Source organism: Carcharhinus amblyrhynchos, chromosome 9 (genome assembly GCF_965287045.1).
Source record: "Carcharhinus amblyrhynchos chromosome 9, sCarAmb.v2.hapA, whole genome shotgun sequence".
Lineage (NCBI taxonomy): Eukaryota > Metazoa > Chordata > Chondrichthyes > Carcharhiniformes > Carcharhinidae > Carcharhinus > Carcharhinus amblyrhynchos.
Window position 1 is genome coordinate 96,144,528 of NC_137332.1, and position 26,352 is coordinate 96,170,879.

Below are 26,352 nucleotides of genomic sequence, written 5' to 3' on the forward strand. Positions count from 1 at the left end.
CAAGCGACTGGAGACCTCAATAAAAAAAAACTCTGGAAAAACCTGAAAGTGGCTGCAATTTATCCTGTCACTGGACAGATTGACAGTGGGGCCTTACTGTGCGCTCACACAGCTGGCCTTGCAAGAGTTGTCAAGAACATGGCTAATTCACCTAACCTGCACATCTTTGGACATTAAATGGCATATGGGATATGAGGAGAGGATGGGACAATGGGATTGCTTCAGGATTGAAACAGGGATATACGGATAGTGGGATTAGTTTGAAATTGAAACAGGGATATAGGGAGACAGTGCCAGTGGACTAAAATTGGTATGGATACATAGCTATGCTTAAAGAGTGAAGCTGTGGGTGAGTTTGGAATTAATACAGATCAAGATGTGGAGAGTGAGGCAGTGGGAGTCATATTAATACTGGGTTTTGGGATGCCAGGCCATGGGACTAGTTTGGGATTGGTACTGGGCTATGGGGAGAGAGTGAGGCAGTGGGACTAGTTTGGGATTGATACTGGACTATAGGACAAGGATGGACGGGTGCAATAGTTTGGGATTGATGTGGGATTGTGGGGAGAGTGGGACAGAGAGGGATATATGAAAATAAACAAGTTCCTTGCCTGAAATTCTGGGGAAGCTGATGGAACATTGCTGGGCTGAGGGAACTCAGATGGGAATCCTACAGGAGCACTTTCAGCAGTGAAAAAGTTAAAAGTGGAATTTCATAGAAGAATCATAGAAACCCCACGGTGCAGAAGGAGGCCATTTGGCCCATCGAGTCTGCACCGACCACAATCCCACCCAGGTCCTATCCCCATATCCCTACATATTTTCCCGCTAATCCCTCAAACCTATGCATCTCAGGACACTAAGGGGCAATTTTAGCATGGCCAATCAACCTAACCAGCACATCTTTGGACTGTGGGAGGAAACCCATGCAGACATGAGGAGAATGTGCAAACTCCACACAGACAGTGACCCGAGCCGGGAATCAAACCCAGGTCCCTGGAGCTGTGAAGCAGCAGTGCTAACCACTGTGCTAGCATGACGCTCCTTTTTAAAAACACCTCTCAATTTTCTGATGGAGAAATCATTTTCGTTTTGTCTCATTCATTTGGATGAGTCTCTATCCAAATTCCTGACTTCTCTCCAGATTTTCATCTCCAATCTGAGACCCCCAGGTCCAAGAAATGTGTTTTACATTTTTGACGTTCAAAAAAGCATTGCTGAAAGAAAAGGACTTTGTTTGACAACAGTGTCCCTTTAAAAGGGCGGGCTTTGAATTGATTTCAATCTGGGAGAAATGAAACTGAAAGTGAGCGAGGGTATTTCCGGAGATGGCCGTCAGTGAACACATCTTAACCCTGAGTGAGGATTTAACCTGCTCCCTCTGCCTGGCTCTGTTTGTGGAGCCGGTGCGGCTGGACTGTGAGCACAACTTCTGTAAATCCTGTATCCTGAAGTATTGGGGAAAGCAGGGGGAGAAGGTTTCCTGCCCGGAATGTCAGCTGGTCGTCCCGCAGCGGAACTACACTCGTAACAGGGTGCTGGGCAATCTCTGTGAGAACGTCAGGCGACTGGAGCTGAGATTGGAGGCGAGTCAGTCTGTTTGTGAGGAACATAGGGAGAAGCTGATTCTGCTGTGTGAGGTGGATGAGGTTCTGATCTGTGCCAAATGTGTCTCTTCCCCCCCACATTCAGACCACAGCTTCCTGCCTCTACAGAAAGCAGACCAAAAGTACAAGGTGAGGGCAAACCTTCAGATAATTGTTTCCATTGTAATCCCACTGCCCCACTCTCTCCCCATAGCCCTGCATCAATCCCAAACTAATCGCACTGCCCCACTCTCTCCCCATAGCCCTGCATCAATCCCAAACTAATCCCACTGCCCCATTCTGTCCGCATAGCCCTGTATCAATCCCAAACTAATCCCACTGCCCCATTCTGTCCGCATAGCCCTGTATCAATCCCAAACTAATCCCACTGCATCATTCTCCCCGCTTAGCCCTGTATCAATCCCAAACTAATCCCACTGCCCCATTCTGTCCGCATAGCCCTGTATCAATCCCAAACTAATCCCACTGCATCATTCTCCCCGCTTAGCCCTGTATCAATCCCAAACTAATCCCACTGCCCCATTCTGTCCGCATAGCCCTGTATCAATCCCAAACTAATCCCACTGCCCCATTCTGTCCGCATAACCCTGTATCAATCCCAAACTAATCCCACTGCCCCATTCTCTCCGCATAGCCCTGTATCAATCCCAAACTAATCCCACTGCCCCATTCTCTCCGCATAGCCCTGCATCAATCCCATAGTAATCCCACTGGCCCATTCTCTCCCCACAGCGCTGTATCAATCCCATACTAATCCCACTGACCCATTCTCTCCCCATAGCCCTGTATCAATCGCAAACTAATCCCACTGCCCCATTCTCTCCCCATAGCCCTGTATCAATCCCAAACTAATCCCACTGCCCCATTCTCTCGACATAGCCCTGTATCAATCCCAACCTAATCCCACTGCCCCACCCTCTCCCCATAACCCTGTATCAATCCCAAACTAATCCCACTGCCTCATTCTCTCCGCATAGCCCTGTATCAATCCCAAACTAATCCCACTGCCACATTGTCTCCGCTTAGCCCTGTATCAATCCCAAACTAATAACACTGCCCCATTCTCTCTGCATCGCCCTGTATCAATCCCAAACTAATCCCACTGCCTCATTCTCTCCGCTTAGCCCTGTATCAATCCCAAACTAATCCCACTGCCCCACTCTCTCCGCTTAGCCCTATATCAATCCCAAACTAACCCCACTGACCCATTCTCTCTGCTTAGCTCTGTATCAATCCCAAACTAATCCCACTGCCCCATTCTCTCCGCATAGCCCTGTATCAATCCCAAACTAATCCCACTGCCCCATTCTCTCCACATAGCCCTGTATCAATCCCAAACTAATCCCACTGCCTCATTCTCTCCGCATAGCCCTGTATCAATCCCGAACTAATCCCACTGCCCCATTCTCTCCACATAGCCCTGTATCAATCCCAAACTAATCCCACTGCCTCATTCTCTCCGCTTAGCCCTGTATCAATCCCAAACTAATCCCACTGCCCCACTCTCTCCGCATAGCCCTATACCAATCCCACTGCCCCATTCTCTCCTCATAGCCCTGTAGCAATCCCAAACAAATCCCGCTGCCTCATTCTCTCCGTTTAGCCCTGTATCAATCCCAAACTAATCCCACTGCCCCACTCTCTCTCCATAGCCCTGTATCAATCCCAAACTAATCCCACTGCCCCACTCTCTCCGCATAGCCCTATACCAATCCCACTGCCCCATTCTCTCCTCATAGCCCTGTAGCAATCACAAACTAATCCCACTGCCCCATTCTCTCTGCTTAGCCCTGTATCAATCCCAAACTAATCCCACTGCCCCATTCTCTCCCCATAGCGCTGTATCAATCCCATACTAATCCCACTGCCCCATTCTCTCCCCATAGTGTTGTATCAATCCCATACTAATCCCACTGCCCCATTCTCTCCCCATAGTGCTGTATCAATCCAATACTAATCCCACTGCCCCATTCTCTCCGCTTAGCCCTGTATCAATCCCAAACTAATTGCACTGCCTCATTCTCTCCGCTTAGCCCTGTATCAATCCCAAACTAATCCCACTGCCTCATTCTCTCCGCTTAGCCCTGTATCAATCCCAAACTAATCCCACTGCCTCATTCTCTCCGCTTAGCCCTGTATCAATCCCAAACTAATCCCACTGCCTCATTCTCTCCGCTTAGCCCTGTATCAATCCCAAACTAATTGCACTGCCTCATTCTCTCCGCTTAGCCCTGTATCAATCCCAAACTAATCCCACTGCCCCACTCTCTCCCCATAGCCCTGCATCAATCCCAAACTAATCGCACTGCCCCACTCTCTCCCCATAGCCCTGCATCAATCCCAAACTAATCCCACTGCCCCATTCTGTCCGCATAGCCCTGTATCAATCCCAAACTAATCCCACTGCCCCATTCTGTCCGCATAGCCCTGTATCAATCCCAAACTAATCCCACTGCATCATTCTCCCCGCTTAGCCCTGTATCAATCCCAAACTAATCCCACTGCCCCATTCTGTCCGCATAGCCCTGTATCAATCCCAAAATAATCCCACTGCCCCATTCTGTGCGCATAGCCCTGTATCAATCCCAAACTAATCCCACTGCCCCATTCTGTCCGCATAGCCCTGTATCAATCCCAAACTAATCCCACTGCATCATTCTCCCCGCTTAGCCCTGTATCAATCCCAAACTAATCCCACTGCATCATTCTCCCCGCTTAGCCCTGTATCAATCCCAAACTAATCCCACTGCCCCATTCTGTCCGCATAGCCCTGTATCAATCCCAAACTAATCCCACTGCCCCATTCTGTCCGCATAACCCTGTATCAATCCCAAACTAATCCCACTGCCCCATTCTGTCCGCATAACCCTGCATCAATCCCATAGTAATCCCACTGCCCCATTCTCTCCCCACAGCGCTGTATCAATCCCATACTAATCCCACTGACCCATTCTCTCCCCATAGCCCTGTATCAATCGCAAACTAATCCCACTGCCCCATTCTCTCCCCATAGCCCTGTATCAATCCCAAACTAATCCCACTGCCCCATTCTCTCGACATAGCCCTGTATCAATCCCAACCTAATCCCACTGCCCCACCCTCTCCCCATAACCCTGTATCAATCCCAAACTAATCCCACTGCCTCATTCTCTCCGCATAGCCCTGTATCAATCCCAAACTAATCCCACTGCCACATTGTCTCCGCTTAGCCCTGTATCAATCCCAAACTAATAACACTGCCCCATTCTCTCTGCATCGCCCTGTATCAATCCCAAACTAATCCCACTGCCTCATTCTCTCCGCTTAGCCCTGTATCAATCCCAAACTAATCCCACTGCCCCACTCTCTCCGCTTAGCCCTATATCAATCCCAAACTAATCCCACTGACCCATTCTCTCTGCTTAGCTCTGTATCAATCCCAAACTAATCCCACTGCCCCATTCTCTCCGCATAGCCCTGTATCAATCCCGAACTAATCCCACTGCCCCATTCTCTCCACATAGCCCTGTATCAATCCCAAACTAATCCCACTGCCTCATTCTCTCCGCTTAGCCCTGTATCAATCCCAAACTAATCCCACTGCCCCACTCTCTCCGCATAGCCCTATACCAATCCCACTGCCCCATTCTCTCCTCATAGCCCTGTAGCAATCCCAAACAAATCCCGCTGCCTCATTCTCTCCGTTTAGCCCTGTATCAATCCCAAACTAATCCCACTGCCCCACTCTCTCTCCATAGCCCTGTATCAATCCCAAACTAATCCCACTGCCCCACTCTCTCCGCATAGCCCTATACCAATCCCACTGCCCCATTCTCTCCTCATAGCCCTGTATCAATCCCAAACTAATCCCACTGACCCATTCTCTCTGCTTAGCTCTGTATCAATCCCAAACTAATCCCACTGCCCCATTCTCTCCGCATAGCCCTGTATCAATCCCGAACTAATCCCACTGCCCCATTCTCTCCACATAGCCCTGTATCAATCCCAAACTAATCCCACTGCCTCATTCTCTCCGCTTAGCCCTGTATCAATCCCAAACTAATCCCACTGCCCCACTCTCTCCGCATAGCCCTATACCAATCCCACTGCCCCATTCTCTCCTCATAGCCCTGTAGCAATCCCAAACAAATCCCGCTGCCTCATTCTCTCCGTTTAGCCCTGTATCAATCCCAAACTAATCCCACTGCCCCACTCTCTCTCCATAGCCCTGTATCAATCCCAAACTAATCCCACTGCCCCACTCTCTCCGCATAGCCCTATACCAATCCCACTGCCCCATTCTCTCCTCATAGCCCTGTATCAATCCCAAACTAATCCCACTGCCCCACTCTCTCCGCATAGCCCTATACCAATCCCACTGCCCCATTCTCTCCTCATAGCCCTGTAGCAATCACAAACTAATCCCACTGCCCCATTCTCTCTGCTTAGCCCTGTATCAATCCCAAACTAATCCCACTGCCCCATTCTCTCCCCATAGCGCTGTATCAATCCCATACTAATCCCACTGCCCCATTCTCTCCCCATAGTGTTGTATCAATCCCATACTAATCCCACTGCCCCATTCTCTCCCCATAGTGCTGTATCAATCCCATACTAATCCCACTGCCCCATTCTCTCCGCTTAGCCCTGTATCAATCCCAAACTAATTGCACTGCCTCATTCTCTCCGCTTAGCCCTGTATCAATCCCAAACTAATCCCACTGCCTCATTCTCTCCGCTTAGCCCTGTATCAATCCCAAACTAATCCCACTGCCTCATTCTCTCCGCTTAGCCCTGTATCAATCCCAAACTAATCCCACTGCCTCATTCTCTCCGCTTAGCCCTGTATCAATCCCAAACTAATCCCACTGCCCCACTTTCTCCCCACAACCCTGTACCAATCCCAAACTAATCCCACTGCCCCATTCTCTCGACATAGCCCTGTATCAATCCCAACCTAATCCCACTGCCCCACCCTCTCCCCACAACCCTGTATCAATCCCAAACTAATCCCACTGCCTCATTCTCTCCGCATAGCCCTGTATCAGTCGCAAACTAATCCCACTGCCCCATTCTCTCCCCATAGCCCTGTATCAATCCCAAACTAATCCCACTGCCTCATTCTTTCCGCTTAGCCCTGTATCAATCCCAAACTAATCCCACTGCCCAACTCTCTCCGCATAGCCCTATACCAATCCCACTGCCCCATTCTCTCCTCATAGCCCTGTAGCAATCCCAAACTAATCCCACTGCTACATTCTCTCTGCTTAGCCCTGTATCAATCGCAAACTAATCCCACTGCCTCATTCTCTCCCCATAGCCCTGTATCAATCGCAAACTAATCCCACTGCCTCATTCTCTCCCCATAGCCCTGTATCAATCCCAAACTAATCCCACTGCCCCATTCTCTCCGCTTAGCCCTGTATCAATCGCGAACTAATCCCACTGCCCCATTCTCTCTACATAGCCCTGTATCAATCCCAAACTAATCCCACTGCCTCATTCTCTCCGCTTAGCCCTGTATCAATCCCAAACTAATCCCACTGCCCCACTCTCTCCGCATAGCCCTATACCAATCCCAAACTAATCCCACTGCCCCATTCTCTCCCATAGCGCTGTATCAATCCCATACTAATCCCACTGCCCCATTCTCTCCGCATAGCCCTGCATCAATCCCAAACTAATTGCACTGCCTCATTCTCTCCGCTTAGCCCTGTATCAATCCCAAACTAATCCCACTGCCTCATTCTCTCCGCTTAGCCCTGTATCAATCCCAAACTAATCCCACTGCCTCATTCTCTCCGCTTAGCCCTGTATCAATCCCAAACTAATCCCACTGCCTCATTCTCTCCGCTTAGCCCTGTATCAATCCCAAACTAATCCCACTGCCCCATTCTCTCCACATAGCCCTGTATCAATCCCAAACTAATCCCACTGCCTCATTCTCTCCGCTGAGCCCTGTATCAATCCCAAACTAATCCCACTGCCCCACTCTCTCACCATAGCCCTGTATCAATCCCAAACTAATCCCACTGCCACATTCTCTCCACCTAGCCCTGTATCAATCCCATACTAATCCCAATGCCCCATTCTCTCCACATAGCCCTGTATCAATCCCAAACTAATCCCACTGCCCCATTCTCTCCTCGTAGCCCTGTAGCAATCCCAAAGTAATCCCACTGCCTCATTCTCTCCGCTTAGCCCTGTATCAATCCCAAACTAATCCCACTGCCCCACTTTCTCCCCACAACCCTGTACCAATCCCAAACTAATCCCACTGCCTCATTCTCTCCGCATAGCCCTGAATCAATCCCATACTAATCCCACTGCCCCATTCTCTCCCCATAGCCCTGTATCAGTTGCAAACTAATCCCACTGCCTCATTCTCTCTGCTTAGCCCTCTATCAATCCCAAACGAATCGCACTGCCCCACTCTCTCCGCATAGCCCTGTATCAATCCCAAACTAATCCCACTGCCCCATTCTCTCCCCATAGCGCTGTATCAATCCCAAACTAACCCCACTGCCTCATTCTCTCCGCATAGCCCTGTATCAATCCCATACTAATCCCACTGCCTCATTCTCTCCGCATAGCCCTATACCAATCCCACTGCCCCATTCTCTCCTCATAGCCCTGTAGCAATCCCAAACTAATCCCACTGCCTCATTCTCTCTGCTTAGCCCTATATCAATCCCAAACTAATCCCACTGCCCTATTCTCTCTGCTTAGCTCTGTATCAAACCCAAACTAATCCCACTGCCCCATTCTCTCCCCATAGCCCTGTATCAGTCGCAAACTAATCCCACTGCCCCATTCTCTCCACACAACCCTGTATCAATCCCAGAAAAAATCCCACTGCCTCATTCTCTCCGCTTAGCCCTGTATCAATCCCAAACTAATCCCTCTGCCCCACTCTCTCACCATAGCCCTGTATCAATCCCAAACTAATCCCACTGCCCCATTCTCTCCTCGTAGCCCTGTAGCAATCCCAAACAAATCCCACTGCCTCATTCTCTCCGCTTAGCCCTGTATCAATCCCAAACTAATCGCACTGCCCCATTCTGTCCGCATAGCCCTGTATCAATCCCAAACTAATCCCACTGCCCCATTCCGTCCGCATAGCCCTGTATCAATCCCAAACTAATCCCAGTGCCCCATTCTGTCCGCATAGCCCTGTATCAATCCCAAACTAATCCCACTGCCCCATTCTCTCCGCATAGCCCTGCATCAATCCCATAGTAATCCCACTGCCCCATTCTCTCCCCATAGCGCTGTATCAATCCCATACTAATCCCACTGCCCCATTCTCTCCCCATAGCCCTGTATCAATCGCAAACTAATCCCACTGCCCCATTCTCTCCCCATAGCCCTGTATCAATCCCAAACTAATCCCACTGCCCCATTCTCTCGACATAGCCCTGTATCAATCCCGAACTAATCCCACTGCCCCACTCTCTCCCCACAACCCTGTATCAATCCCAAACTAATCCCACTGCCCCATTCTCTCGACATAGCCCTGTATCAATCCCATACTAATCCCACTGCCCCATTCTCTCCTCATAGCCCTGTATCAATCCCAAACTAATCCCACTGTCCCATTCTCTCTGCTTAGCTCTGTATCAATCCCAAACTAATCCCACTGCCCTAGTCTCTCGCCATAGCCCTGTATCAGTCACAAACTAATCCCACTGCCCCATTCTCTCCCCATAGCCCTGTATCAATCCCAAACTAATCCCACTGCCCCAGTCTCTCCCCATAGCCCTGTATCAGTCGCAAACTAATCCCACTGCCCCATTCTCTCCCCATAGCCCTGTATCAATCCCAAACTAATCCCACTGCCTCATTCTTTCCGCTTAGCCCTGTATCAATCCCAAACTAATCCCAATGCCCCACTCTCTCCCCATAGCCCTGTATCAATCCCAAACTAATCCCACTGCCTCATTCTGTCCGCATAGCCCTGTATCAATCCCATACTAATCCCACTGCCCCACTCTCTCCGCATAGCCCTATACCAATCCCACTGCCCCATTCTCTCCTCATAGCTCTGTAGCAATCCCGAACAAATCCCACTGCCTCATTCTCTCCGTTTAGCCCTGTATCAATCCCAAACTAATCCCACTGTCCCACTCTCTCTCCAATGCCCTGTATCAATCCCAAACTAATCCCACTGCCCCACTCTCTCCGCATAGCCCTATACCAATCCCACTGCCCCATTCTCTCCTCATAGCCCTGTAGCAATCCCAAACTAATCCCACTGCCCATTCTCTCTGCTTAGCCCTGTATCAATCCCAAACTAATCCCACTGCCCCATTCTCTCCCCATAGCCCTGTATCAATCCCAAACTAATCCCACTGCCCCACTCTCTCCCCACAACCCTGTATCAATCCCAAACTAATCCCACTGCCTCATTCTCTCTTCTTAGCCCTGTATCAATCCCAAACTAATCGCACTGCCCCACTCTCTCCCCACAACCCTGTCACAGTCCCAAACTAATCCCACTGCCTCATTCTCTCCGCTTAGCCCTGTATCAATCCCAAACTAATCCCACTGCCCCACTCTCTCCGCATAGCCCTATACCAATCCCACTGCCCCATTCTCTGCTCATAGCCCTGTAGCAATCACAAACTAATCCCACTGCCCCATTCTCTCTGCTTAGCCCTGTATCAATCCCAAACTAATCCCACTGCCCCATTCTCTCCCCATAGCCCTGTATCAATCGGAAACTAATCCCACTGCCCCATTCTCTCCGCATAGCCCTGTATCAATCCCAAACGAATCGCACTGCCCCACTCTCTCCGCATAGCCCTGTATCAATCCCAAACTAATCCCACTGCCCCATTCTCTCCCCATAGTGCTGTATCAATCCCATACTAATCCCACTGCCCCATTCTCTCCCCATAGCCCTGTATCAATCCCAAACTAACCCCACTGCCTCATTCTCTCCGCATAGCCCTGTATCAATCCCATACTAATCCCACTGCCTCATTCTCTCCGCATAGCCCTATACCAATCCCACTGCCCCATTCTCTCCTCATAGCCCTGTAGCAATCCCAAACTAATCCCACTGCCTCATTCTCTCTGCTTAGCCCTATATCAATCCCAAACTAATCCCACTGCCCCACTCTCTCACCATAGCCCTGTATCAATCCCAAACTAATCCCACTGCCTCATTCTCTCCGCATAGCCCTGTATCAATCCCAAACTAATCCCACTGCCTCATTCTCTCCACATAGCCCTGTATCAATGCCATACTAATCCCACTGTCCCATTCTCTCTGCTTAGCTCTGTATCAATCCCAAACTAATCCCACTGCCCTAGTCTCTCGCCATAGCCCTGTATCAGTCACAAACTAATCCCAATGCCCCACTCTCTCACCATAGCCCTGTATCAATCCCAAACTAATCCCACTGCCTCATTCTGTCCGCATAGCCCTGTATCAATCCCATACTAATCCCACTGCCCCACTCTCTCCGCATAGCCCTATACCAATCCCACTGCCCCATTCTCTCCTCATAGCTCTGTAGCAATCCCAAACAAATCCCACTGCCTCATTCTCTCCGTTTAGCCCTGTATCAATCCCAAACTAATCCCACTGTCCCACTCTCTCTCCAATGCCCTGTATCAATCCCAAACTAATCCCACTGCCCCACTCTCTCCGCATAGCCCTATACCAATCCCACTGCCCCATTCTCTCCTCATAGCCCTGTATCAATCCCAAACTAATCCCACTGCCCCACTCTCTCCCCACAACCCTGTATCAATCCCAAACTAATCCCACTGCCTCATTCTCTCTGCTTAGCCCTGTATCAATCCCAAACTAATCGCACTGCCCCACTCTCTCCCCACAACCCTGTCACAGTCCCAAACTAATCCCACTGCCTCATTCTCTCCGCTTAGCCCTGTATCAATCTCAAACTAATCGCACTGCCCCACTCTCTCCCCACAACCCTGTATCAATCCCAAACTAATCCCACTGCCCCATTCTCTCCGCATAGCCCTGTATCAATCCCAAACTAATCCCACTGCCCCATTCTCTTCGCATAGCCCTGCATCAATCCCATACTAATCCCACTGCCCCATTCTCTCCCCGTAGCGCTGTATCAATCCCATACTAATCCCACTGCCCCATTCTCTCCCCATAGTGCTGCATCAATCCCATACTAATCCCACTGCCCCATTCTCTCCCCATAGCCCTATATCAATCCCAAACTAATCCCACTGCCCCACTCTCTCCCCACAACCCTGTATCAATCCCAAACTAACCCCACTGCCTCATTCTCTCCGCATAGCCCTGTATCAATCCCATACTAATCCCACTGCCCCACTCTCTCCGCATAGCCCTGTATCAATATCAAACTAATCCCACTGCCTCATTCTCTCCGCATAGCCCTGTATCAATCCCATACTAATCCCACTGCCCCACTCTCTCCGCATAGCCCTATACCAATCCCACTGCCCCATTCTCTCCTCATAGCCCTGTAGCAATCCCAAACTAATCCCACTGCCTCATTCTCTCCGCTTAGCCCTATATCAATCCCAAACTAATCCCACTGCCCCATTCTCTCTGCTTAGCTCTGTATCAATCCCAAATTAATCCCACTGCCCCATTCTCTCCCCATAGCCCTGTATCAATCCCAAACTAATCCCACTGCCTCATTCTCTCCGCTTAGCCCTGTATCAATCCCAAACTAATCCCACTGCCCCACTCTCTCACCATAGCCCTGTATCAATCCCAAACTAATCCCACTGCCTCATTCTCTCCGCACAGCTCTGTATCAATCCCATACTAATCCCACTGCCCCACTCTCTCACCATAGCCCTGTATCAATCCCAAACTAATCCCACTGCCCCACTCTCTCACCATAGCCCTGTATCAATCCCAAACGAATCCCACTACCCCAATCTCTCCACATAGCCCTGTATCAATCCCATACTAATCCCACTGCCCCATTCTCTCCACATAGCCCTGTATCAATCCCATACTAATCCCACAGCCCCATTCTCTCCACATAGCCCTGTATCAATCCCAAACTAATCCCACTGCCCCATTCTCTCCTCATAGCCCTGTAGCAATCCCAAACAAATCCCACTGCCTCATTCTCTCCGCTTAGCCCTGTATCAATCCCAAACTAATAACACTGCCCCATTCTCTCTGCATCGCCCTGTATCAATCCCAAACTAATCCCACTGCCTCATTCTCTCCGCATAGCCCTGTATCAATCCCATACTAATCCCACTGCCCCACGCACTCCGCATAGCCCTATACAAATCCCACTGCCTAATTCTCTCCTCGTAGCCCTGTATCAATCCCAAACTAATAACACTGCCCCATTCTCCCTGCATCGCCCTGTATCAATCCCAAACTAATCCCACTGCCCCACCCTCTCCCCACAACCCTGTATCAATCCCAAACTAATCCCACTGCCTCATTCTCTCCGCATAGCCCTGTATCAATCCCAAACTAATCCCACTGCCTCATTCTCTCCGCTTAGCCCTGTATCAATCCCAAACTACTAACACTGCCCCATTCTCTCTGCATCGCCCTGTATCAATCCCAAACTAATCCCACTGCCTCATTCTCTCCGCTTAGCCCTATATCAATCCCAAACTAATTCCACTGTCCCATTCTCTCTGCTTAGCTCTGTATCAATCCCAAACTAATCCCACTGCCCCAGTCTCTCCCCATAGCCCTGGATCAGTCGCAAACTAATCCCACTGCCCCATTCTCTCCCCATAGCCCTGTATCAATCCCAAACTAATCCCACTGCCCCAGTCTCTCCCCATAGCCCTGTATCAGTCGCAAACTAATCCCACTGCCCCATTCTCTCCCCATAGCCCTGTATCAATCCCAAACTAATCCCACTGCCTCATTCTTTCCGCTTAGCCCTGTATCAATCCCAAACTAATCCCACTGCCTCATTCTCTCCGCTTAGCCCTGTATCAATCCCAAACTAATCCCACTGCCCCACACTCTCACCATAGCCCTGTATCAATCCCAAACTAATCCCACTGCCTTATTCAGTCCGCATAGCCCTGTATCAATCCCATACTAATCCCACTGCCCCACTCTCTCCGCATACCCTATACCAATCCCACTGCCCCATTCTCTCCTCATAGCTCTGTAGCAATCCCAAACAAATCCCACTGCCTCATTCTCTCCGTTTAGCCCTGTATCAATCCCAAACTAATCCCACTGCCCCACTCTCTCTCCATAGCCCTGTATCAATCCCAAACTAATCCCACTGCCCCATTCTCTCTGCTTAGCCCTGTAGCAATCGCAAACTAATCCCACTGCCCCATTCTCTCCCCATAGCCCTGTATCAATCCCAAACTAATCGCACTGCCCCACTCTCTCCCCACAACCCTGTATCAAACCCAAACTAATCCCACTGCCTCATTCTCTCTGCTTAGCCCTGTATCAATCCCAAACTAATCGCACTGCCCCACTCTCTCCCCACAACCCTGTATCAATCCCAAACTAATCCCACTGCCTCATTCTCTCCGCTTAGCCCTGTATCAACCCCAAACTAATCGCACTGCCCCACTCTCTCCACATAGCCCTGCATCAATCCCATACTAATCCCACTGCCACATTCTCTCCCCATAGTGCTGTATCAATCCCATACTAATCCCACTGCCCCATTCTCTCCCCATAGCCCTGTATCAATCCCAAACTAATCCCACTGCCCCACTCTCTCCCCACAACCCTGTATCAATCCCAAACTAACCCCACTGCCTCATTCTCTCCGCATAGCCCTGTATCAATCCCATACTAATCCCACTGCCCCAGTCTCTCCGCATAGCCCTGTATCAATTTCAAACTAATCCCACTGCCTCATTCTCTCCGCTTAGCCTGTATCAATCCCAAACTAATCCCACTGCCCCATTGTCTCCCCACAACCCTGAATCAATCCCAAACTAACCCACTGCCTCATTCTCTCCGCATAGCCCTGTATCAATCCCATACTAATCCCACTGCCCCACTCTCTCCGCATAGCCCTATACCAATCCCAAACTAATCCCACTGCCCCATTCTCTCTGCTTAGCTCTGTATCAATCCCAAACTAATCCCACTGCCCCATTCTCTCCCCATAGCCCTGTATCAGTCGCAAACTAATCCCACTGCCCCATTCTCTCCCCATAGCCCTGTATCAATCCCAAACTAATCCCACTGCCTCATTCTCTCCGCTTAGCCCTGTATCAATCCCAAACTAATCCCACTGCCCCATTCTCTCCACATAGCCCTGTATCAATCCCAAACTAATCCCACTGCCTCATTCTCTCCGCTTACCCCTGTATCAATCCCAAACTAATCCCACTGCCCCACTCTCTCACCATAGCCCTGTATCAATCCCATACTAATCCCACTGCCCCACTCTCTCACCATAGCCCTGTATCAATCCCAAACTAACCCCACTGCCTCATTCTCTCCGCATAGCCCTGTATCAATCCCAAACTAATCCCACTGCCTCATTCTCTGCTCATAGCCCTGTCGCAATCCCAAACTAATCCCACTGCCTCATTCTCTCCGCTTAGCCCTATATCAATCCCAAACTAATCCCACTGCCCCATTCTCTCTGCTTAGCTCTATATCAATCCCAAACTAATCCCACTGCCCCATTCTCTCCCCATAGCCCTGTATCAATCCCAAACTAATCCCACTGCCCCACTCTCTCCCCACAACCCTGTATCAATCCCAAACTAACCCCACTGCCTCATTCTCTCCGGATAGCCCTGTATCAATCCCATACTAATCCCACTGCCCCACTCTCTCCGCATAGCCCTATACCAATCCCACTGCCCCATTCTCTCCTCATAGCTCTGTAGCAATCCCAAACTAATCCCACTGCCTCATTCTCTCCGCTTAGCCCTATATCAATCCCAAACTAATCCCACTGCCCCATTCTCTCTGCTTAGCTCTGTATCAATCCCAAACTAATCCCACTGCCGCATTCTCTCTGCTTAGCTCTGTATCAATCCCAAACTAATCCCACTGCCCCATTCTCTCTGCTTAGCTCTGTATCAATCCCAAACTAATCCCACTGCCTCATTCTCTCCGCTTAGCCCTGTATCAATCCCAAACTAATCCCACTGCCTCATTCTCTCCGCCAAGCCCTGTATCAATCCCAAACTAATCCCAGTGCCCCACTCTCTCACCATAGCCCTGTATCAATCCCAAACTAATCCCACTGCCTCATTCTCTCCGCACAGCTCTGTATCAATCCCATACTAATCCCACTGCCCCACTCTCTCACCATAGCCCTGTATCAATCCCAAACTAATCCCACTGCCCCATTCTCTCCACATAGCCCTGTATCAATCCGAAACTAATCCCACTGCCCCATTCTCTCCACATAGCCCTGTATCAATCCCATACTAATCCCACAGCCCCATTCTCTCCACATAGCCCTGTATCAATCCCAAACTAATCCCACTGCCCCATTCTCTCCTCATAGCCCTGTAGCAATCCCAAACAAATCCCACTGCCTCATTCTCTCCGCTTAGCCCTGTATCAATCCCAAACTAATAACACTGCCCCATTCTCTCTGCATCGCCCTGTATCAATCCCAAACTAATCCCACTGCCCCATTGTCTCCCCATAGCCCTGTATCAATCGCAAACTAATCCCACTGCCTCATTCTTTCTGCTTAGCCCTGTATCAATCGCAAACTAATCCCACTGCCCCATTCTCTCCGCATAGCCCTGTATCAATCCCATACTAATCCCACTGCCCCACGCACTCCGCATAGCCCTATACAAATCCCACTGCCTAATTCTCTCCTCGTAGCCCTGTATCAATCCCAAACAAATCCCACTGCCTCATTCTCTCCGCTTAGCCCTGTATCAATCCCAAACTAATAACACTGCCCCATTCTCCCTGCATCGCCCTGTAGCAATCCCAAACTAATCCCACTGCCCCATTGTCTCCCCATAGCCCTGTATCAATCGCAAACTAATCCCACTGCCTCATTCTTTCTGCTTAGCCCTGTATCAATCGCAAACTAATCCCACTGCCCCATTCTCTCCCCATAGCCCTGGATCAGTCGCAAACTAATCCCACTGCCCCATTCTCTCCCCATAGCCCTGTATCAATCCCAAACTAATCCCACTGCCCCACTCTCTCCCCATAGCCCTGTATCAGTCGCAAACTAATCCCACTGCCCCATTCTCTCCCCATAGCCCTGTATCAATCCCAAACTAATCCCACTGCCTCATTCTCTCCGCTTAGCCCTGTATCAATCCCAAACTAATCCCACTGCCTTATTCAGTCCGCATAGCCCTGTATCAATCCCATACTAATCCCACTGCCCCACTCTCTCCGCATACCCTATACCAATCCCACTGCCCCATTCTCTCCTCATAGCTCTGTAGCAATCCCAAACAAATCCCACTGCCTCATTCTCTCCGTTTAGCCCTGTATCAATCCCAAACTAATCCCACTGCCCCACTCTCTCTCCATAGCCCTGTATCAATCCCAAACTAATCCCACTGCCCCATTCTCTCCTCATAGCCCTGTAGCAATCGCAAACTAATCCCACTGCCCCATTCTCTCCCCATAGCCCTGTATCAATCCCAAACTAATCGCACTGCCCCACTCTCTCCCCACAACCCTGTATCAAACCCAAACTAATCCCACTGCCTCATTCTGCTTAGCCCTGTATCAATCCCAAACTAATCGCACTGCCCCACTCTCTCCCCACAACCCTGTATCAATCCCAAACTAATCCCACTGCCTCATTCTCTCCGCTTAGCCCTGTATCAACCCCAAACTAATCGCACTGCCCCACTCTCTCCACATAGCGCTGTATCAATCCCATACTAATCCCACTGCGCCATTCTCTCCGCATAGCCCTGTATCAATCCCAAACTAATCCCACTGCCCCACTGTCTCCCCACAACCCTCTATCAATCCCAAACTAATCCCACTGCCTCATTCTCTCCGCATAGCCTTGTATCAATCCCATACTAATCCCACTGCCCCACTCTCTCCGCATAGCCCTATACCAATCCCACTGCCCCATTCTCTCCTCATAGCCCTGTCGCAATCCCAAACTAATCCCACTGCCTCATTCTCTCCGCTTAGTTCTGTATCAATCCCAAACTAATCCCACTGCCCCATTCTCTCCCCATAGCCCTGTATCAGTCGCAAACTAATCCCACTGCCCCATTCTCTCCCCATAGCCCTGTATCAATCCCAAACTAATCCCACTGCCTCATTCTCTCCGCTTAGCCCTGTATCAACCCCAAACTAATCGCACTGCCCCACTCTCTCCACATAGCGCTGTATCAATCCCATACTAATCCCACTGCGCCATTCTCTCCCCATAGCCCTGTATCAATCCCAAACTAATCCCACTGCCCCACTGTCTCCCCACAACCCTGTATCAATCCCAAACTAATCCCACTGCCTCATTCTCTCCGCATAGCCCTGTATCAATCCCATACTAATCCCACTGCCCCATTCTCTCCTCATAGCCCTGTCGCAATCCCAAACTAATCCCACTGCCTCATTCTCTCCGCTTAGCCCTATATCAATCCCAAACTAATCCCACTGCCCCATTCTCTCTGCCTTGCTCTGTATCAATCCCAAACTAATCCCACTGCCCCATTCTCTCCCCATAGCCCTGTATCAGTCGCAAACTAATCCCACTGCCCCATTCTCTCCCCATAGCCCTGTATCAATCCCAAACTAATCCCACTGCCTCATTCTCTCCGCTTAGCCCTGTATCAATCCCAAACTAATCCCACTGCCCCATTCTCTCCACATAGCCCTGTATCAATCCCAAACTAATCCCACTGCCCCATTCTCTCCGCTTACCCCTGTATCAGTCCCAAACTAATCCCACTGCCCCACTCTCTCACCATAGCCCTGTATCAATCCCAAACTAATCCCACTGCCTGATTCTCTCCGCACAGCTCTGTATCAATCCCATACTAATCCCACTGGCCCACTCTCTCACCATAGCCCTGTATCAATCCCATAGTAATCCCACTGCCCCACTCTCTCACCATAGCCCTGTATCAATCCCAAACGAATCCCACTGCCCCATTCTCTCCACATAGCCCTGTATCAATCCCATACTAATCCCACTACCCCATTCTCTCCACATAGCCCTGTATCAATCCCAAACTAATCCCACTGCCCCACTCTCTCCCCACAACCCTGTATCAATCCCAAACTAATCCCACTGCCTCATTCTCTCCACTTAGCCCTGTATCAATCCCAAACTAATCGCACTGCCCCACTCTCTCCCCACAACCCTGTATCAATCTCAAACTAATCCCACTGCCCCATTCTCTCCGCATAGCCCTGTATCAATCCCAAACTAATCCCACTGCCCCATTCTCTCCACATAGCCCTGCATCAATCCCATACTAATCCCACTGCCACATTCTCTCCCCATAGCCCTGTATCAATCCCATACTAATCCCACTGCCCCACTCTCTCCGCATAGCCCTGTATCAATTTCAAACTAATCCCACTGCCTCATTCTCTCCGCTTAGCCCTGTATCAACCCCATACTAATCCCACTGCCCCACTCTCTCCGCTTAGCCCTGTATCAATCCCAAACTAATCCCTTTGCCCCACTCTCTCCCCACAACCCTGTATCAATCCCAAACTAACCCCACTGCCTCATTCTCTCCGCATAGCCCTGTATCAATCCCATACTAATCCCACTGCCCCACTCTCTCCGCATAGCCCTGTATCAATTTCAAACTAATCCCACTGCCTCATTCTCTCCGCTTAGCCCTGTATCAACCCCATACTAATCCCACTGCCCCACTCTCTCCGCTTAGCCCTGTATCAATTTCAAACTAATCCCACTGCCTCATTCTCTCCGCTTAGCCCTGTATCAATCCCATACTAATCCCACTGCCCCACTCTCTCCGCATAGCCCTATACCAATCCCACTGCCCCATTCTCTCCTCATAGCCCTGTAGCAATCACAAACAAATCCCACTGCCCCATTCTCTCCGCTTAGCCCTATATCAATCCCTAATTAATCCCACTGCCCCATTCTCTCCCAATAGCCCTGTATCAATCCCAAACTAATCCCACTGCCTCATTCTCTCCGCTTAGCCCTGTATCAATCCCAAACTAATCCCACTGCCTCATTCTCTCCGCTTAGCCCTATATCAATCCCTAATTAATCCCACTGCCCCATTCTCTCCCAATAGCCCTGTATCAATCCCAAACTAATCCCACTGCCTCATTCTCTCCGCTTAGCCCTGTATCAATCCCAAACTAATCCCACTGCCCCATTCTCTCCACATAGCCCTGTATCAATCCCATACTAATCCCACTGCCCCATTCTCTCCACATAGCCCTGTATCAATCCCAAACTAATCCCACTGCCCCATTCTCTCCACATAGCCCTGTATCAATCCCAAACTAATCCCACTGCCCCATTCTCTCCTCGTAGCCCTGTAGCAATCCCAAACAAATCCCACTGCCTCATTCTCTCCGCTTAGCCCTGTATCAATCCCAAACTAATAACACTGCCCCATTCTCTGTGCTTAGCCCTGTATCAATCCCAAACTAATCCCACTGCCCCACTTTTTCCCCACAACCCTGTATCAATCCGAAACTAATCCCACTGCCTCATTCTCTCCGCATAGCCCTGAATCAATCCCGTAGTAATCCCACTGCCCCATTCTCTCCACATAGCCCTGTATCAATCCCAAACTAATAACACTGCCCCATTCTCTCTGCATCGCCCTGTATTAATCCCACTGCCTCATTCTGTCCGCATAGCTCTGTATCAATCCCATACTAATCCCACTGCCCCACTCTCTCCGCATAGCCCTGTATCAATCCCATGCTAATCTCACTGATCCACTCTCTCCCCATATTCCTGTATCAATCACATATTAATCCAACTGTCCCACTCTCTCCCCATAGCCCAATATCAATACCAAACTAATAGCTTTTGATAAGAGAAGGGATTGAGGGTTATGGGGAGAGGGCGGGAAAGTGGAACTGAGCCACGACAGATCAGCCATGATCTTATTGAATGGCGGGGCAGGCTCGAAGGGCTAGATGGCCTACTCCTGCTCCTATTTCTTATGTTCTTATGTTCTTATATCACTGTCCTACTCTTTCTCTCTCTCCATATCCCTGTATCAATATGAAGTTATTGGACAAATGATGCTCAGTGAATTGTATCCAGCTCAATACTGACATTTCAACAGTGCAGGAGTCTGAGGTAATTTGTTATTGGGGTGGGGGATGAATCTGCTCCACAGAGTTTCCCAAATGACCTGCTTTTAACAATTAACTCACAGACCCAGTAACAGCAACACAGCAATGGAGCAGCATTGGTCCACATGAAAGATTTCCAATTATAGAATAGCATGCATTACATGGTAGGAATATGACAAAAATGTATTTTGAAGCACTTAGTAAAACTTCTTGTTTTATGTTCTCAACAGTTCCATTCCTTTGTTTGAGCAGCACCATCTCCTGGATTTTGGGCAGAATGCAGGCGATACTCTGGATCATTTTGAATTTAGCATTACAAATCTAGAGCAGGAATGGGCAACCTAGGCGAGTGAGTGGGCCACAAGAAAGGCCCTCTCAGAGAGCCACAAGATTGAAATAGGGCATGTACACTGACCATGGCTCTTGAAGAAGATTGAACACATTTACTACATGCTGAACATTTCATAACGTGTTACAAACAATGCTGAGTCATTCAGAAATCAATAGAACTATCATCAACTTCAAGTGGTTTAAAAACAAAATAAACATTTAGGCTTTGATTGGACACAAGGCAGGGTTCTCACAGTCAGTGTTGTGAGCAATCAGCAGGCACCTCAGTTTGCATATCCTTGTTGGATGTATGTAACACTTTCCCGCAGGGAGAAAGCAACCCGGAATGTGGTATCCCTGTGCATGGGCAACAATCAACAAAGTGTCTTGAGGGACACTCTCACAACCCTGGTGGGCTGTTGGTCACCCTGGGCCACACCCACCAGTGTCTAGGGCACCATCATATCAGGCTTCCTATCCTGATAGGATCGATTTTTCAATTAAGACGAGTCAACTAAACTTTTCATTTTCTACTGTGAATTTGAAAATGATGCACAATAATAATTGGGGTTTGAACTCGTGCCTCTGCATCTTTAGTCCAGCTGTCTGGATTACTCGTCCAGTAACATAGCCCCATTCTCTAGCTTCCAGCCCATAATTCATTGGTTGGCTTGAAGCTGTATCTGGTCTGATTCAATACATTTCACTTTGCTGGTTATAAAGTGCTCGTGCCACATGTTAACACCTCTCCTCACAGTTTGTGATATAACAGCAGACGTTACAATGGATCACGCTGAGATCTGATTCCATTTTTAGGAGCAGCTGAAATTAGTCTTGGATTCCATGGAGAAGGAAAAGAAAAATCAAAGTGAACTCAAACAGCAGCAGGAGAGGGAGATTTCAGAACTGGAGGTGAGTATGACTTCAGCTCCCTTTCAACACTGCAACCCTTTAACAATGCACTGTTTAAACAATCTCTCTCACTGTCACAGCAACTCACTGGATCCCTGGAGCAAGACATCTCTGCACAATTTGCCAAGATCCATCAATATCTTGAAGACAAAGAGAAACATTTAATTGAAGAGCTGAGGAAACAAAAGGAAGAAGATCTGCGACCAATGGAGGAGAATCTCAGAAGAATTGAAGAGGAACTGACTTCACTTGAGGAGAAGATATTGAACCTTTGTGTAGACATCGAGCAGCAAGACAGTGTCTCCTTTCTCAAGGTGATCCTTTATAACCCAATCCCCAAACTGTTGGTGGGGTGATTGTAACTGTTTTTTAAAATCGGTTCAAACCCCATCATGACAATGAGCAGTGTGCAATATAACTGAACACCCAGGGATCAGTCAGGATTGAGTTCAGGAGTGCCGAGGAGACTATCCCACACGAACAACCCCTCACACTGACTGTGACTAGAGCCAGAATAAAAGGTTCAGAAAAGGAATGGGAATGAAGAGATGGGGGCTGAAACCAGGAGGGGGGGAGGTGTTGGTGGTATTGTGAGGAACATTGAGGCAGCTATTAGAAATCATTTAAACTGGATAGGTGGGCGGAGGGCTTTGGCTGGACTTTCTTTATCCACATTTCCCTTTCACTGCTACCTCACAGTGACAGGGATCTGGGTTTGATTCTGGCCTCGAGTGATTGTCTGTGTGGAGTTTACATGTTCTTATTGTGCCTGCATGGGTTTCTTCTGGGTGCTCCAGTTTCCTCCCACAATCCAAAGAGGCATGGGTTAGGCTGATTCGCCATAGTAAGTGTGCAGAGTTACAGGATTGCCCTGGGTGGGATGCTCCTGCAAAGAGTCTGTGCAGACTCAATGGGCTGAATAGCCTCTTCTGCACTGTACGGATTCTAAATTCTATGATCCCTTCACATTTGACTGAAATCACTGATTCGCCGTAATTGAAAATTACAATCTAAACAACATTTTATTAAAATGTTTCTGGTTCTCTGTCCCCCAGGAATTAAAAAGATACAGAGAAAGGTGAGTATCTAATCTAAACTCACACAGGGTTTTATACTGTGACCACAGTCTGTATCCAGCAGAGTGTGATTATATCAGTCTCATTTATACAGCTACGGGCTGAAGATCAGAAAGTGGGACGTGTGGGGAGAGATGTGGATGGACACGAGAAAAATAAAATCTGAGAATTGGACAGAAACGATAATGGAGTTTCAAGAAAGGACATACACAGGGTATCGAGGCCCGTTACTCTACGCAATGTGGAAAGAAATGAAACAGATCATCTCTCCAGGTAAGAAACTCCACATCTTTCTGTCTTCTTTCTGTACAGTTTCATGCTGTTTTCAGCCCCCACCACACCGCACCTCCCGCACATCTGAAGGTGCTGCCTATTACTGTGAACAGATCACTGGGGTAGCAACACCAGGTATGTTACTCACGTGACTGTTCTTCATGTTGCTCCTCTGATTAAGGGATTCAAGAATGGGCAGATCAGAACATCTTTCTAATTCACAACTGAACTCTCAGTCTATCCCGCAGGACTCACTGGACAGTGACCAGACCGCGATCATTTGTTGTTACCACACTGTATACACTGGAGTCTGGGAATATATCTAACTGTACACCATACCCAGTCTGTAATATCTGTTCACTGTTCACACTGGAGTCTGGGAATATATCTAACTGTACACCATACCCAGTCTGTAATATCTGTTCACTGTTCACACTGGAGTCTGGGAATGTATCTAACTGTACACCGTACCCAGTCTGTAATATCTGTTCATTGTACACACTGGAGTCTGGGAATGTATCTAACTGTACACCATACCCAGTCTGTAACATCTGTTCATTGTACACACTGGAGTCTGGGAATATATCTAACTGTACACCATACCCAGTCTGTAATATCTGTTCACTGTACACACTGGAGTCTGGGAATATATCTAACTGTACACCATACCCAGTCTGTAATATCTGTTCACTGTACACACTGGAGTCTGGGAATGTATCTAACTGTACACCGTACCCAGTCTGTAATATCTGTTCACTGTACACACTGGAGTCTGGGAATCAAGTAGATAAGGTTGTTAAGATGGCATACGGTGTCTTGGCGTTTATTGGTAGGGGGATTGAATTTAGGAGTCGCAGCGTCATGTTGCAACTGTACACAACTCTGGTGCGGCCGCACTTGGAGTATTGTGTGCAGTTCTGGTCCCCACATTATAGGAAGGATGTGGAGGCTTTGGAGAGGGTGCAGAGGAGGTTTACCAGGATGTTGCCTGGTATGGAGGGGAGGTCCTATGAGGAGAGACTGAGGGATTTGGGGTTGTTTTCGCTAGAAAGAAGGCGGCTAAGAGGGGATCTTATTGAAACATATAAGATGATTAGAGGTTTAGATAGGGTGGATAGTGATAGCCTTTTTCCTCGGATGGAGAAAGCTAGCACGAGGGGGCATGGCTTTAAATTAAGGGGAGGTAGTTATAGGACGGATGTCAGGGGTAGGTTCTTTACCCAGAGGGTGGTGAGGGATTGGAATGCCCTGCCTGCTGCAGTTGTAAATGCGCCTAGTTTGGGGGCGTTTAAGAGATCCGTGGATAGGTTTATGGATGGAAAGAGATTGGTTTAGGTTAGAGGGTCATTGTTTTTTAACTGGTCGACACAACATCGTGGGCCGAAGGGCCTGTTCTGCGCTGTAATGTTCTATGTTCTATATATCTAACCGTACACCGTACCCAGTCTGTAATATCTGTTCACTGTACAAACTGGAGTCTGGGAATATATCTAACTGTACACCATACCCAGTCTGTAACATCTGTTCACTGTACAAACTGGAGTCTGGGAATATATCTAACTGTACACCATACCCAGTCTGTAATATCTGTTCACTGTACACACTGAGGTATTTAGTGATGCTGATATTATGGATTGTGTTCTAAGTCCAGTTATACAGACACCTACTAGTAACCTGTGTCCATGCAGCTTCCTCTGGTTAACATATTTATTGTGATTTATTTTGTATTTTCTAGTTGCAGCCTCATTGACGCTGGACCCAAACACAGCACATCCTAAACTCGTCTCGTCTGAGAATCGGAGCAGTGTGACTATCAGAAAGCAGGAATCCCAGCTTGTTCCTAATTATCCGGAGTGATTTGATGTATGTCACTGTGTCCTGGGGTCAGAGGGATTCACATCAGGGAAACATTGTCGGGAGGTGTGGTTCGGGAACAAGACTGACTAAGTGTGGCCAGAGAGTCAGCCAATAGGAAGGGAAAGATAACACTGGGTTCTGAAGCTGGTTACTGGGCTGTGTTGCTGAGAAATGGAAATCAATATGAGGCCCTTGAAGGAACAGAAATCCCCCTGACTTCGACTTCCAGGAATCCCAGGAACATTGGAGCTTTCCTGGACCATGAGGGGGGACAGGTGACCTTTTACAATGTTGATGATATGTCTGTCCTCCACACTTTCACTGACACCTTCACTGAGAAACTCTTTCCTTATTTCTGGGCTGGGGCATACAATGAGGGTAAAAATGCTGCCCCTTTGAAACTGCGTCACTTAGATTCCTAGTCCGATATGAAGGGGAATGGTGTTGAACCCCCATCAGGGGAGGGAGAGAGTCAGGGGATGAAGGGGGATGGTTGAAACTAAAATGTCGTGAAATGCATTCCAGCCCATCCTGTGCCGCCATTTTTGTGATGGTGACTCATGGTTTTGTCTATGTCCTGCGCTCTCTGTGTCATTCAACTCAATAAGTAAAACTCAGCTCAGTGGTGGTGACTGTGAAACTATTGTTAATTGTGGTCAAAACCCATGTGGTTCACTAAGATTGTGGATGAAAACCAACTCCTGCATTGAAAAAATCATCCTCCGCCTTTTCTGCTAACCCCAGCATGATGACACCATTAAACACATAGAATCATGGAATCCTTACAGTGCAGGAGGAGGCCATTCATGTTAGAATGTGACCATTCACAACTTTGATTGGATGTAATGTGACCAATGGCAACAAGATGTAAGCATCAGCTGACCCAGCAAAAGCTGGAACCAATTATAGAATGATGTGTCTATAACTAAGGAACTATGTAGAATTGAGGGGAGCTTGGAGTGGACCAGGGTGAAGCCCCAAGTTTGGAGTAATTATGTTTCTCTATTAAACTCTTTCTTTGATTTATAAGTTGGAGTAATCTTTGTTGTTTTTTCATTAGCTGCATTTTGAAGAGCTCCTTCTGAAGAAACATTCAGCCCATCAAATTTGCACC

The 26,352-nt window shown here is 48.6% G+C and overlaps 1 pseudogene across 1 annotated transcript; it reads left to right on the plus strand.

Moving 5' to 3' along the window:
- Positions 1-1,328: 1,328 nt before the first annotated feature.
- Positions 1,329-26,267, plus strand: LOC145348117 (zinc-binding protein A33-like; annotated as a pseudogene). Its single transcript, XR_013887908.1, has 6 exons — positions 1,329-1,736; positions 21,937-22,032; positions 22,113-22,346; positions 23,088-23,110; positions 23,203-23,381; positions 25,117-26,267. The product of XR_013887908.1 is annotated as a zinc-binding protein A33-like (transcript).
- The last annotated feature ends 85 nt before the right edge of the window (positions 26,268-26,352 follow it).